General features: G+C 37.1%; 1 protein-coding gene across 1 annotated transcript in view; it reads right to left on the bottom strand.

Moving 5' to 3' along the window:
- Window positions 1-12,150, bottom strand: part of insyn2ab (inhibitory synaptic factor 2Ab) — a 39,239-nt gene extending 27,089 nt beyond the window's left edge. The window contains 1 exon segment of the mRNA XM_058748449.1: window positions 11,555-12,150. The gene's annotated coding sequence lies outside the window, so the exon portion shown is untranslated.
- Between the last annotated feature and the right edge of the window lie 1,259 nt (window positions 12,151-13,409).

Raw genomic sequence — 13,409 nt, 5'->3', positions numbered from 1 at the left:
GAGGCATTGCTAGGTGGTTGCTAAGGTGTTATGTTTCCAAGTCAAAAAATATGCACTACTCACATAGATATTCTGGGAGCAGTTGCACCACCAGTGCACGTTACTTAACACTAGGTTACAGCTTGCTCACTACTAAATATTTGAAAGCCGTGCCATTAAACTTTGAAAGGAAAAAGTTGAAACGTAACTCTACATATACAATAAATACTAAAGCCTACAACCAAGAGTTATATTTGAAATAGTCTCAGCCTCTGACGTCACGCCCACGGACCGTTGGCTGAACATCTGATGCATATGGCACACAAAATTGGAGACAATTCAGGAGTTTCGAAGTCATCTGAGTCACCTGCAGAGTTCATCTGATTTGTTGAACTATGCAGGATTTCCAGGAGATGTATGCGTCACATTGGTATTATCTTTGCTGAAGATAATACGTATGCTGAATGTCTGGCTATGAAACTACATTTGGTATAAAATGGCAGACCAACTGGATCAATAAACATCAACAAATAAGCTCATGTTTTCCATGAAAGATTTCAAAGTTTTAGATATATATGATGTTTTTGACATTTTAACTCATTTGAATAAATGACATTTTAGTGGCTCTGCAGCATGAAACTAATCTAAAAAAATTAAATATAGAAATTTCATAATGGGTCATTGACGTATAAGGATTTTCGACAGGCAAATTTTAAAATACAAAGTTATATCTTTTGTAGTTGTTCAAACATTAAGAAGGTTGTGTACACAAATTCATATTAAAATGTTAAATTAAGTGATTTTAGTGATTTTTCATCTAGATGAATCAGCCGTAGCCTTAAAAAATGTCATGTGGTGTGACCATGATTTATATTACATATATTAACATGCTTAACATTTTTTTTAGATGTTCTCAGTAATTGAAGTGTTTAGAAACTAAGTATTTGAATTTCTTTTGAGTTTTTGTACATAATGATCTCATATTTTTGTTCTATAATTTCAGAGTTGCCTTCTTAATTGTAGTTAGCAGACTTATTTTTTCTGTAAATTGCATAAAACTGAGAAAAATATTTTTAAAATGCCATTCACTTAAGTATACTATAGCAGTGATTCATATTTCAGCCACAGAAATTTGATAATTTATTTTTTATTTATTACAGTTATTGCTATTATTGGTGAGTGGTGAGTGAGTGGTCGCTCCAAATGACACAAAGACCTTACATCATTAAAAATCTATTTAAAGATACATGTGTGAAAAGTTCAGCATATGGCATTAACTGCAGTAATTTTTTTAGACCCAGTTATTTCTAAACTTTTCCCAACCTTGGCTGCTCAATTGACCCTTCTCCGGGAGTTTGATTAACAGGCAATCTGAGCAATCATAATGCCAAATCTGCCATTTTTGTCCGACAAACAAACCAGACAGGAGAGTAGATTAACGTCGGTGGACTTCAACTTGAAAAACAGTGTTTATTGACATCTTTTCACAGTTGAAACAAGATACCTTCTGATGTTCATTCATGTTTATTTTGTGCTATAACTAGTAAGAGATGATCGGTCACATGCCGCTTGAACTGAGGCGCTACAGCGATCTGTCATGGCACATTAAAGAGCCACAAAACAGTATTTGTTGTTTGAATTTCTTAAAAAAAAATAATAATAATAAAAATAAATAAATTTGAACTCTGAGACTTTGTTTAATACCGAAAGTAACCTGCTCTGTCTTGTATGTCGGCGTGTTGTCAGTGTCTTCTTTGTTCCATGATGTATTTTTCACTGCATGAGAACATGATGTGTGGCATAAAAGTGCCATGGTTTGTCGGATGGTTTGTCTTACCTAGCAACAGTAACTAAAAGCGGGTCTTTGCTAAGGGTCAATTTAAAGTTGCTGGCTCAGATTCTGAGATGAAATCATAAACATCTTTCTTACAGCAGAAAATTACATCTGGAGTTTGTGCTTTACTGCAGGGTCAGAATTAACATGCTGCCTATGGTGAGCGTTTATTTTACTTTGCTTGGCAGTGGAATCTGGTAAAATATATAAAAATTGTTATTAATAAATATATAATAAATTACTAATAAATGCATAATTACCAAACTGAAATTAGATGCTCTAAATTCCTATTTTTTGCATTTTTTCTCATATTGTACAAAGATTACACAAACCGCTCGAAATGACCATTAAATGAAGAATCACTAATTTCATATCACCTAGCACTAGCCTAATATTGTTGGGCAAACACATGCCATGTTCACACAATTTGTAACATACCATGGATAGGCTATACAATATAAAATAAATGTTTCAGCCTGTAGATAAATATAGTGGCAAGACAGTTTTCATTCTGTATCATATTCATTTCACTCAGCTGTGGTCCATCATTTACTATTAGTCATTGCAATGTCTGGCAGGCTCAGTAACAGGGAAGAATACAAATGGACACCTTGTCATCTGTCAGGCAGCAGCAGTGTCTTTCAGTGTCTGATTTTCACTCCGTAAGCTTATCTGACTCGACAGTGATAACACTCACCCTCCTTGAGTCATTGAACTGCCCCCTCTAACGATTCAATCAGCATCTCAAAATAATGAGCCCAGTGCTCTGTCAATTTTTGGAGCTAATATGGCAGGTACTTTTAGCCAGGCTGCAGAATACGCAGTTTATGATGGCAGTGATTCCGCAACCAGGGTTAAATGAACCTCAGTCTCCTTCAGTTTGAGAGGAAGTCATTTTTGTTTTGTTTTGTTTAAAAGTTTAGTGTTATATAACAGGGATATTGACATTAAAACTATTAAAAACTATAAAAAGAAAAACTAAATTAATATATTTTTAAAATACATTATTAAAAAAATTAAACCTAAATAGTAATATTTAAAAGAATTAATAAAAATGACAAAAAAAATAAATAAATGAAATTAATAAAAATGTTATTACTATATTTAAAATTACTAATACAAAACTGTTACCCTATAATGTCCACTTTAAAATATGAATCATAATTTTAAATGATATCCAGTGAATTCATGATATTAAGAGAAAACATTCCTGGTTTGGCGTCAGTAGTTTTGTGCATGTAAGTGAAGCCATTTGTCATTTTAGGGGTCACATGCTCCTCGATGTGGACTTCTGTAGAACCTGCAGAGGTGTGGACTTCATGGCGGACTATTACCCAGCAGGCCATGTGGCAAGCCGAGAGAAGTGATGCGGGTGCTATTTGGTATTGGGCCTAAAAAGGTTTTGTAACACTATGTATTTTGTGCTTTTTCAGATGAATGCTTTCTACAATCACTCGTCAGAATTAGTGGTGCAACGGATCACGAAACTCACGGTTCGGATCATATTACGGATTTTGAGTCATGGATCGGATAATTTTTTGGATCAGCAAAAAACAAACAAACAAAGAAAGTTTGGTTTTTATTAATTATTGAAAGCTTACTTTAAGTACTTCTATACCACAGCAAAAACTACTAGCTAAACTAATAAAGTCAGCAATAAAACAAGAACAATTACACAAATGACAAGCATAGATGAATACAACATAAAGTTACTAATAAAGTCAGTAACACTAGTATTCAGGTGCAGAAATGTAATAATTAATTGTAAAATAACACAATAGTGCTCTTCACTGCAGGTATTTATAGGCTGCTGTCTCTTTAAGACCGAATGCACGTACCTAATACTTACTGACACACATCCGGTTTCTTTCTCAGCTGTTTCGGTTCACTTAAGACATAACCCATGTTTGTGTTTATCAGAATACTTCGGCTCCGACGCGGCCACCGGGGCTGATCACGATCGCTCTAGTCAAGTCAATGCTTGTGTTTATACCTATAGATATGCATATATATTATATCAGCCACGCCGCGGCACGTTTCAGAAGCATCCCAGAATCTCGTTGTCTCACGAATCCAGTTGCTTCGCTCCTGGTGTGATTTGTCACCGCGTGGAGGATGGAACAAAACATTGTCAGAGCCGTAAGGGGTAACGGTAACAGGCTAATACAATGATAATTGACTGCTTTTAAATGAACATTTAATTAAAAAACAAAAGTTCTTCTTTGGCCAGATTATAGTCTACACTTTCTTAATGGCATAAACACACAATTTACTCCATTCAAACTTTATCTGGAATGCCACTGTATCTGTCACTGCAACTTCCCGAACAGGCAAACACACACAAAAATTAAATCTGTGTGTCTGTCTGCCTGATGAAAAAATTAATTTAAAACTTTAAAAAGAGAATATTTGCATCACTAATGATTTATCTCATCCACCCGCGACCCACCCGCAATTAATTAGAATGTATTTTTTTTATTGCATGACCCACCCCACCCGCGGATTACCGGCGGGCCCTGCGGACACAACCGCCATCCACGCATCACTAGTGCGCATGTTCTCTTTTGCTTGAATGGTTTAAAATAGTTTGAATAGTTAAATTGGCAAGACAAAACACCTGCAAATGATAAACTTTTAATCGATGATAGTTAAACTTAACAGTTAACCCGCGAATCACATGCGTGCGGAACCGCGGGGTCTGGTCCGTACGGATCACGGATCATCTACAATCCGTATGCACCCCGTTGCACCAATACAGTCAGAATTGTATTGCCTTGCACATGCCAAAATCTTGAGATCCCTCATAGCATCTGCACTCCCACCAATCTCTGATTTATAGCACCATCTGTCCTTAAACAGATGGCGATGGCTGATTGATTCATTGATTCTGTAATTTAATTAAATCCACATGGTAGTGGCTCACCTGTGTGTCTCGTAAGTGCCAACGGAATCAGGACTATGATTAGGATTGAAAACAATTTTTGGGTCATTTGTGAGTACTCGCTGTGGTATATACAGGAAAGTGTTTTTGCAATATCCTGGGAATGCATTCAAAGCCGCGTAAAGGCAATTATTAAAACTGTAATGGTGGACATTTGTGCAACTGATTCTGTTTATTCTTGTGAAAGGTATTAATGGTCAGTACCAGAAGCCCTAGTAACACTGCTATGCTGTAATAGTGTTTCTTGATGATAGCAATTACTGTCATCATTACTGTCATCATCAATAATTTGCAGTGAATAATTCTCCTCCCAAAGGGCACTCGGCAAAAATACCTTGAGATTATACAGATGGAGACTAGACTTTTAAAGGGCTAGTTCACCTAAAAACGAACAGTTTCTCATAATTTACTCACCCTCACCCTGGTTGTTCTTTTCCATGACAATTACATTGAATGAAAAAGACACAAAAGCACCACCAAATTATCATAAAAGTAGTCTATTTAGACATGAGTGAAGTTGAGTTCATGAGTTATGATATCCAATTTAGAAAAGAAATATTCTTTTAAATCTTTTTTGGTTGAATCAGTTCACAAAAGCAGTCTGAATGATGCATCAGACTCGATTTGATTGTCAAGTTCAGCTTTTCAACAGTTTTCGCAACAGTGAAATACTTAAATATCAGTCTATTCATCGCACAAAGCTATCGTATCACTTCAGAAGTCTTTATGTATAGTGTAAACGTTGTGTAGAGCACTTTTATGGTGTTTTCCTTTTGAAGGTTAAAAGCCTCAGTTTCCATTTGCTTTTGTAATTTTAAAAGAGCGACAATTACAATTCTTCAAAACTACTTCAAAATTTGAATTTGAGTTAACTATTCTGCAAACCAAATCTCTCTTGCTCACTCTCTCTCTCTTTCAGGCACACACACAGAGGTCCCCCTTCGACCCTGACAATTTGGCCACCGTCAACCCCAGGATTATGAGTAATGCATTGAATCTAAAATTGCAAAAGTAATCCTCTTAACTCTCCTCATGCACTTTAGCAGCATGTCAGTTCAAACAGGCCCACTGCTCCTATTGAAAATGGCTGTGAAAAAGAAACAGACTTTAACTCTATAGCTATGTGCATTTTTAGGTTTTTTCAACACATTTATTTATTAATTTAACCCACACTCTCATCCAGCTGTGTCAATGGATGGCTATCGCCAGCAGCAGGAACTGTAGATACGCATTGTAAAGCTTCTATTGTTCTTCCTTTGGCAAACAATGTGTTGCTCAAAACATCATCTTACATCCTTATTCAATGCCTCAGATATTTCTTTATGTTTCAGATTTCATTTATACCGGCTTCTGTTTTTTAAATCCTATCAACTTGGAGCACAACCTGATATTCTGCGTTGAAGGAGACCTCAGATTTAGGGGTCAATTCCACCAGGGACTTCATATCAAAAATCTGTCCTAATCTCACGATTTTGGGGGGATAATAAGATTGACTGTGAATTTGAGAGCTGATATGACTTTTATACCACAGAGATATAATTAGTATTCCTTTTACGTCGCAGTGATATAACAGCACTAGCTGGTTTTATTGTTGTCCGTGCATCGGGAGCTTTATTGCATGCTATTGTACTCAGCTCTTGTGTAAATCCAACAAATATTATTCATGTTTTGTAAATGCAAATGAAGCATGATGTGTGAATGAAGCATTTTAACATTTAGCAGGGAAATGGTGTTAATTCTTAGAGACAACATGGAGAGATTGCCTATAAAATAAATATTTTATAAAATCAAGTGTGGAGTTTGTAGGCTCGACCTTTAAAATACAATGCTATGTATTAAAATATAATGCATATTATACAATGGTTGTGTTTTGTTATAATGGGTTTCTTTCTAGCCACGATTCATTCTATCTGACTGCTAAATGGTGTTGTAAATGTATAGTGGTGGAGAATGCGGGCATATTTTAGCCATGGTATTCCTAATATCAGGTCAATTTCAAACCTTCCGTTTGAACTGAGTTGATTTGATGGCTTGATTTTCTGTCTTCCTTTCTTATTTTTATGATGGCGCCTTTGAAAAAAAAAAAAAAAAAACTGAGCGAAGCAATCATCCAACTACCAGCAAGCTTTCAACCCCACCAAGAAGTCTATGCAAGATTCGAGAGAGAGAGAGAGCGGATAAGCGCAATACTGCCTCAGATAAAACAGCACCTGACTGACTGTCCTTCTACATCACGCTGAGGTCTTGAGCCATCCCTGTCTGTTGCTCTTTTGATAACGCACTAAACTGACATATTTCATTACTTCCCTTTGAAAAAGTGTTGACCACTTAGTAATGCAATATTGTTCAAAATGTCACAGACGTCATAATTTGATGTATTTTTTGTGACGCATGACCGTTGATTAGCGTTGGGGTTCACGGTAAAAATGAAGGCTGACCTGTCTCTGTACTGGTTTGTTAGATCTTACCTTTGACATCATTCATCAAACAATTCAGCATTAAAAATAACATGAAAATGAATCACTAACTTCAGTCCTAGGTAACAAGAACCTGTAAATTGACTTCCAGCAAATTGTCTCCTTTGGAAAAGACTGGTGCGCTTGCAATTTGTAAACGCATCGCTTGTTCCAAAAGCACACAGTATAACACAATATCCTCAGCCAGTCCAGTGTTATCCTCTCCCTCTCCTCCCTTTATCATAACTATATCCCAAGCTGCATGTGGTGCAACAGTCATTAATATTGGGAGAGCTGTAATCTCTGTCTTTTATTCTGCAAAGGGCTTTGAGCCCTGCTTGTAGCACCAAACCTTAACGTGAAAAACAATCTAATGATTTTCCCAAGCTGCCGTTGCCTTCCGTTGTCACCACATGACTGCACAGTCTGAAACCCGAAAGCACTGACACTGCGGTACAGTGAAAAGTTATGAGTCACTGGAAGGTTGCTCACTGGGAGGCCAAAAGTCCTCACACTGCTGTCTAGTATGTATGCTACTTTCTACAAACAGGTTACAAATTAGGCCTGACACTTCAGTGAAAAGGAGATGTTTAACCTTCATAAATGTTGGCTGTCAGGCACAGGAGGGCAGCATAAATGTTAAATAATAGATAAAAATCCAATTATTAATAAAAGCTACTTGTGCGGCAACGTTGCAAGTAACAAGTTGGCAAACCCAGCCTAAATTAAGCAGTCATTCTATACGGGCTAATTAGCCTGGGACCAAATGTAGGTTTGTAGTTATCAATAAATGTATATTGCTTGAAAATTTATTAGTTTAATACATACATATATGTATGGGGTAGGATTAAGAGATCTAAAATATGGTCATGCAGACTAAATGTGCTTTATAAGTACTAATAAACAGTCAATATTCCAGTAATATGCATGCTAATAAGCAACTAGTTAATAGTGAGAATAAAATTAACTTTTATCAAATATTTTAATGAATTTTATACAATTTTATTCTACCTGGTCTCATGGCATAAACGTACCTGGGCGCACTTTTTAGCGAGATGCGAAATACATACCTGTAAATACATATCACTGCAGTATCCAAAAGAAATGAACACTAGAGGCAGTAAAACTCAGACGCCTTTTATTCCTTTTCACACAAATTTCGATTAATAAAGCGTAATTTTCGTGTTATCATGTTATCAAATTTGAAAACTGATGCTTTTGAACGGTAGCATCACATATCCAGCTTCATATCTATGGGTTTTCATAGACGGTAGGTTTGTTCGGTAGCTCACGGAGTACGGAGACATACTTGGGAGCTGAGGAGATCCAGTTCAAATCCCTGTGTAACTACGGTTCGACAAAAGTTCAAATCTGCATATCGGTTGCATCAACAAATGCGTTTTTATATCAGTTTTGCATTTGTCAACACTATCGGGTAGGTTTAGGGTTGGGTTTGGTGTAGGGCAGATTTCCAACAAGATAGAGCATTAATTTTTAGCGACATTCCCCGGATATTTGAATTCTGAACTGCCGCAATACATACCTGAAGCAACATAATAAAAACACAGCAATACGTACCTATATCAACGTAATAAAAACATGCCAGGGTTTACGTATTGAACCCGTGATTTAGCACCACTCAGTGGACATTTCTCTTTGAAACTGCGTCGAAACGTGCAGTAAGGTACGTAAAAACGATCTCGCTAAAAAGTGCACCCAGGTACGTTTATGCCATGAGACCAGGTTGATTTTATTTTTTGCACCAGCAACTGTATTTTTTTTTTTTAAATAATAATTTTTTTAAAAATTGTTAATTAAACTTATTATTTAATACCCAACTAATTTGTTAATACCCAACTATTTATGAAATCTTAATTGTTGCAAACAGTTGAGAAAGGTCAAAATGTGGGACATGCCAAAATCACCATTTTAAAGGAGGTCACTGTATCTCTGTGTTGGGTCAGGCTTCAGTAAACATCATATTGCCTTTGGCCACTGGCTGGTACAGAGAAGGTGCACTAGTTTGTAACACTGGATTTACAGACTTATCAGCAAGCCATGTAAGGAGTACAGTGGGATCAAATGACTGCTATTACCAGAGCTCTGCGCGAGGGGCTGTGAATGAGGCGCTAATCCTACTAACAAGCTAAAGTATTAAAGTGACTGAAAATGGAGGATTCCCCTTTTGGATTTGTGATGTACACTGGGGTGTCAGTAAACCACTGTAAGTGGGTGTATGAAAGGAAGAAAACTGTAACCCTTTGGTGTATGAATCACAGCCGCTAAGTAAAAAATTTTAATCATTCACTTGTTTATTCAACATCCTACAGTGGGATTTAAAAATTCACAGATGCTTCTATTTAGTGTTTTTCTAATTTAATACTGTTTTCAGAGTATAGAGTCACATGATCAGTCACAAATGTGCTCATTTGATCAATGACCTAGAAATAGTGCAGAATATGAAATATTTTTCAACCCCTATGTATTTTAACACATGTGACCCTAGACCACAAAACCAGTCTTAAGTCACTGGGGTATATTTGTAGCAATAGTCAAAATTATCCATTTTTCTTTTATGCCAAAAATCATTAGGATATTAAGTAAAGATCACGTTCCATGAAGATATTTTGTAAATTTCTTACCGTAAATATATCAAAAATTGCATTTCTAAGAACTTCATTTGGACAACTTTAAAAGCCGATTTTCTCAAATTTTAATGTTTTTTGCACTCTCAGATTCCAGATTTTCAAATAGTTTTATCTCAGCCAAATTTTGTACAATCCTAACAAACCATACGTCAATGGAAAGCTTTCAGATGATGTATAAAATCTCAATTTCGTAAGAATTGACACTTAAGACTGGTTTTGTGGTCCAGGGTCACATATGTCCTCTACAATGGACATCATGTAATGACTGAAAGGGTTAAAAGGAAGAAAGCAAAAGAAAGGTGGGTGTTTAATATGTTCTACATGTTGCTGTGAAAAGCATAATGGAGATTTGGTGTGCTGAACAAAACAGGTGAAATACTGTAATTAATCATTTAAATGATCTTTCCTTTATTCACACATTTCCCGAATCTAAACACAAAAGCCCATCATCAGTCATGACTTACAGAAGTGAACAAAAACTGAAGAAGGAGCAAAAAATAAGGGAAGAGAGTAAAGACGCTTTGGAGCGTGACTAAACACATTCATCCGCTGTTCAAATAGAGGCCTAAGACTGCAGGACTGAGGTATACGGTGGACGAAAATGGTACTAAAATAAAACGGAAAGATGTAATGCCTTACTCAGCCTGTTTTCCTGGAGTCAAAAGGTAAATATGTAAAAAAAAACAGAGCATCTAATCTTCCCACAAGGACAAGGTAATGAAAGAATGATGGAAACATTTCACTCAAAATGGGTGGGAAATATGCTGGAGATTTTTCCATTCTGGCATGTGTACAAATGACAAAAAGTTTATATCTGAAGAAAATGAGATTCTGAATCACAGTGAAGATAGAAAGTGTCATTCCATCATACAAGGTGGTCCGTGACAGAGTGGAAATCTCTCTCTCTCTCTCTCTCTCTCACACAATCACACACACACACACACACACACGATGTAGCACAATATCATATGGCAGGGATGCCATCATTCAAATGTACATCCTCTCATGTTTTCCTGACAGGTTTATACCTTACATAAAAGTTCTCTAAATGATTTCTTGTCACGTCTAAAATACAGATTCCAATAAATGCTTATTTAACTCCCCGTTATAATGACTAACAGGTTTTAAACAAGTCTGCACCATTAAAATACATAACTTTAACTGAAAATACACCTTATGCATATGAAAAATCACAGCATCCAATTGCAAACGCATTGTGCTGAGCCTGCTGAGGCGTGGGAGAAAAAGCCCTCATCCACGAAGGACATAATCCCACGTTCATTAAATTGCCTTTACACCTACAAATATTGTTTTTGCAGCTGTCACAGGAAGTATTGTGACGTGGCTTTCAAAATTTCAGGTTGTAGAAAGATTGGACTAAAACATCAGACTGTTGAATGACAGAACCAACTAGAGGCTATAAAATAGCTCCAACAAACCACGTCAATCACAAACCTCACAAGCTCCAGCCTTCCCAAATGACAGAAAAAAAAGTGAAATGAATTATCATATTCTAGTCTGTGTCACAGACATGAAGTGTAATTGAAACCAAGCTCACTCACTCACTCACTCAGCCTCAGTACAGTAAGTAACCGTCAGCCAGCCAACGAATAAGCACATTGCAATGCACAAACAGACCTTCCTGCTTCAGCACTTGATGTAAAAAAAAATGGGGCTGGACAGAGGGCACACTCACCCTGAGAGGACCATTAGCGGAGGAGAGGAAGACAGTGAAGGCGTCAGTCTCCCGTGGCACTGGGGCATATCCGCTTCTTTAGGAGCCATGCGAGGCGGCCGGCTGCAGACGAGTTGCTCCACATTGGCTGAAGTGCAGCAGTGAGAGGGTTTGCCCGACGCCGGAGCTGCAGCGAGCGGACACACATGCAGGGAGAGTGTGTGAGAGCGAAGATGCGCGCTACGTTTAGTGCGTCAAATTGAAATCCCACCACAAGGAGGCTTAAGAGATGTGTCCCTCTTGATTTCTCACATCACCGGGAGAGGCACACGTGTGCGTGCTCTGCACACACACACACACACACTCAAGAGCACAGACAGTTGGCACGAGCGCGCGCGCAGACGATGTTCCTCACCCGCCGCTGCAGACCCTGTGTCTTTGATAAGAAAAGAGAGAGAGAGAGATAAAGGAGGGGAGGGAGAGTTTCGAAAGCAAAAGAGAGAGAGCGCGCGCGGATGAGAAATGAGGTGAGGGAAGTCCTGTTTTAGTTCAGTTTAGTTGGTCATTTCACATAGGCTGTATTATCTAAGTTTACTAACCCACAAAGCTTATGTAATCGGAGGAGTGGGTGGGTGGGTGTTAGTGGGGTTTCGGAAGCTGAGAAGTAATAATACTGACGCGTTTTAATTGGCTAGCCCGTGTATTATCACACTGATTACACCTCGTTACAAGATGACATGATTTAAATGAGAAAGAGATGGAGAGATTGGAAGATTACAATGTGGGTGAGAAAAAAAATCAAATGTAAGGACGCGTAATTGGATTGTTAATTAACGCGAGTCATCTCTGTGTTTTATAATTACCAGAATTCCTCTGGGGATAAATCAACCTTGTTGTTGCTGCTTCAAACACACACACACGATTGTCCTGATCATCCATGCTCACTAATAATGCTACACTGTCAAAAATGAATCTTAGATCACGTAAGCCATGTTGAAAGCACAGCAAATGTTTATTTGACTGATTTAGTGTTTTGTTTACTTGCTGTTCTGAAGCTATAACAAAGTAGGCCTGCAGCTTTCAGGAACATAAGAAATGCATCTTGCTTTGCCATTAGGATAAGTCAAACCAAAAAGCATAGCATATGATTTGGATGGAAGCATTTTTGTTAGTTCAATACACTGAAGGATTGATTTGTGGTTCAGTCCCATCCACTGTTCCCAGCATGCATTGGGGCATGAATTATTAATATGGTTGTATTGTTTGACCAAGGGCTTACAGTGCTGTTTTTGTTGTCATGTTTAAATTGTGATGTTAGCACGTGTTTGTTCTTCTACTTCTTTTTTATTTTTTTTTATTTTTTTTTTTTATTTCAAGAGTGTTTTTAGTCATTAGTGTTCAACACATGTCATGTGATGTTGTCAGTAGTTTAGGAAAACAAGCACTTTGCTTTCCATTGTTTACATTTTTCAAGCATGAAGCAAATATTCAATTCAATTTAAAATTATGTAAATTAGGGGAACTTTTTTTACTGTATGCAACTTTTAAAAAAATTAACACAGATTTAAATGAAATTGCTTAATCTAAATAATGTCTACAAATATAGTAGATTTAAGTGCAACTTGACATTTTAAGTTCAGTTAAGACATTTACTTAAAAAAAGGCCATGGAAATTGTAGTCTTCATTTTTCATGCCATGAATTAAGTGCATCCCAAAAGTGAAACTGAATCGTCGTTCTTCACTCACTGCCACTGAGATGCACATGAAAATAAGCTATAACAAATCATAAACCTGCTTCAGAACAATTCCTTGATGCATTAACTGAGTGTCAGAAACCTTTGACTGTACCTGCAGTGGAATACAGCACAACCACTA

Source organism: Onychostoma macrolepis, chromosome 17, assembly GCF_012432095.1.
Source record: "Onychostoma macrolepis isolate SWU-2019 chromosome 17, ASM1243209v1, whole genome shotgun sequence".
Taxonomy (NCBI): Eukaryota; Metazoa; Chordata; class Actinopteri; order Cypriniformes; family Cyprinidae; genus Onychostoma; species Onychostoma macrolepis.
This window is presented reverse-complemented; position numbering and strand designations above follow the sequence as displayed.